Source organism: Temnothorax curvispinosus, unplaced genomic scaffold (genome assembly GCF_003070985.1).
Source record: "Temnothorax curvispinosus isolate PA1 unplaced genomic scaffold, ASM307098v1 QBEX01008290.1, whole genome shotgun sequence".
In the NCBI taxonomy this organism is placed as follows: domain Eukaryota; kingdom Metazoa; phylum Arthropoda; class Insecta; order Hymenoptera; family Formicidae; genus Temnothorax; species Temnothorax curvispinosus.
This window is the reverse complement of record NW_020218070.1, coordinates 1307-3742: the sequence shown is the minus strand read 5'-3', so window position 1 is coordinate 3742 and position 2436 is coordinate 1307. Positions and strand designations below refer to the sequence as shown.

Genomic DNA, 2436 nt, shown 5'->3' with positions numbered 1-2436 from the left:
TATGAAATATTGTAAAATTGGTAAATACCGTTTTCGACGCTTCCATGCTGGACTCAGTGGATCACTGCTGCTTTGTCGACGGTGTTTACTTCTTGCAAGTCTGAAAATTTAAAAAAGTCTTCATGTTTAAATATAAACATAACATACTGATTATAAAACATCCAATGTTTATTATTTATTTGTGAAATAATATACTTTTTTTTTCAAATTTATGTTTTGTCTTTTATGTCTCATGCTCACCTCGTCAAATGTGGAGTATTTTTTAAACGGTCATGTCTTCTTGCCACAGACCTGCTCAACAGAATAAAAAAGATCATTAAAAATAAAACCTTGCTGAAAAGTAATTTCAGAAATATCACTGTGAGCATACCTTCTTGGTGATGAATTGCATACTGGACCTTCTTCAATGTCGACATTTGCATCCAACCAGTCACTTCTAAAAGAACATCACTATTAATCACCCCTTTGTGATTTTTGTTAAATTAAACCTTCAAATATTTACCTCCTATATATTTCTTTTGGCGTACTGATATTTACAATGTTGTCTTCTACAACTACATGAGAAGTTGTTGGTGAAGTTGTATTTGAAGATCCTATTCTTCTTTCAGAATTGACAACTAGTGGGAATTCTCGTCGGAGGATATTGAACTTGAGGTTTGGTTCAGCCACCGCATTCCTTGTGAAGAAGTACATTTATATAATTACATAATACCACATTACAAATACAAATGTGTATGTGTTTTTATATACTTACTTGTTTACATTTGGAGCTTCTGAACAATTCAAAAATAACGTTGGCACAGCCGATGGTAGTAGGTGACGTTTCTTAATAGGGTCTTTCCGTGCTCGACCTTGATGAAAGGACTCTTGACTAAAATGAACCGAGCATATCCTTGCTGAAAATAATATAATGTATAAATAATAAAACTTAATACATTGTATTAAATAAGGCTTCATAATTTTTATTTCAAATTAAAGATTTTTATATTTTGAATTGTAAAATATTTTTACTTATATACATGAACAAAGTGCTAATTTGTTTTTAATATTTTCTGTTCATATTAATAACATTTTATGACATTTTTACTCCATTTGTAAATACAAAATTTGAGGTTATGTTATTAAGGAGGTTCGATGGCTTCATCGGAGGGAGTAGTGGGACGCGGGGGTTCTGGAAACAGCGCACTAGCGTTTGAAGTAGTGGGAATGAAGGGGATTGCTCTGATTGGTCGCCGCGTGTATAATGCGTGCTGCTGTTCACGTCGTTCACGACCATGACAGTCTAGCAGACGAAAAATCAAGCAATTTATGCTTTAATAATTAATTTTTTTACGAAATGTGCAGTAACCTTCCCCTTTCTTTCGCTCATTTATTTGTAAATTATTAAGTTACATGTGCAAATTTCTTTTTCTTTATCATTTGCATTTTTTCTTGCACTTATTTCATTCTGAAGGTATATGCAATATGTCATTTCCCATAAAAACCTATGTTAAAAATGCAGCCAGTTTCATGAAATTTTAATATGTTGTTCTGGAATGCAAAATAGAATTATGTGAATTTTTGGGGAATTTTTCACCGTCCCGTTTTGAAAAAAATCTAATCAAAAAATTGTATTTTTTAAATTTTTGGAGTAGATTTTTTTCAAAACGGGACGGTGAAAAATTCCTAATAAATTCACATAATTCTATTTTGCATTCCAGAACAACATATTAAAATTTTATGAAACTCTCTGCATTTTGTTGTAGCCATCGAACCTCCTTAACTAAAAAATATTATTTTTTATTTATTTTTATTTTTTAATTAATATACTTTTGCACGTTTATGTACAATATCAAACTTACCAAATTCAACTTTTGGTGGTAAAACATAGCCTCCTATTTTTTTCAGCCATCCTTCCCGCGTCACTTCATTTTTCGGTAGCTGAAAAAAAATTCACAGCTTCCTCACGAACCCCCGTTGTTTTATTCCTACAACTTTTAACAATACGCCGCACCATTTTTATTTTAAATTTATATATTGTCGCAACGCGAACAGACCCACTGTTTACCACAAAACAATGTACCGTACTTCTGAGTGGCATAAGCGACATGAGTGTGACAAGGATGCATGAACATGTGCCAATATTACAACACCAAAAATGTTTTATTTCTAGACGTTGGCTACTTTGTTTACACAATTCGACACGAGTGACGTCATTACCCGAATCCCCCCAGGCAATTGAGCACACCATGTAATCCTTACACCATGCTCTGTACTATTTGCATACGAGTTATACTTTACAACCGAGAACTCCCGCGTAAAATTACTCGTCTTAACAATAGCGAGGGGGCACTTAGATGCCAAATACAATCAAGTGTTAGCAACAATACGCGAGTTGAAATTCGGATACATTGTTAATTAACGGAAGTGCATATCGAGTATATACAACCACGGGCA

At 33.3% G+C, this 2436-nt stretch overlaps 1 long non-coding RNA gene across 1 annotated transcript; it reads right to left on the bottom strand.

Moving 5' to 3' along the window:
• Positions 1-658: 658 nt before the first annotated feature.
• On the bottom strand, positions 659-2002 carry LOC112457795. The gene is made up of 3 exons (XR_003041153.1): positions 1842-2002; positions 755-896; positions 659-676 (listed from the first exon to the last, which is right to left on the bottom strand). It is a non-coding gene; the product is annotated as an uncharacterized LOC112457795 (long non-coding RNA).
• Between the last annotated feature and the right edge of the window lie 434 nt (positions 2003-2436).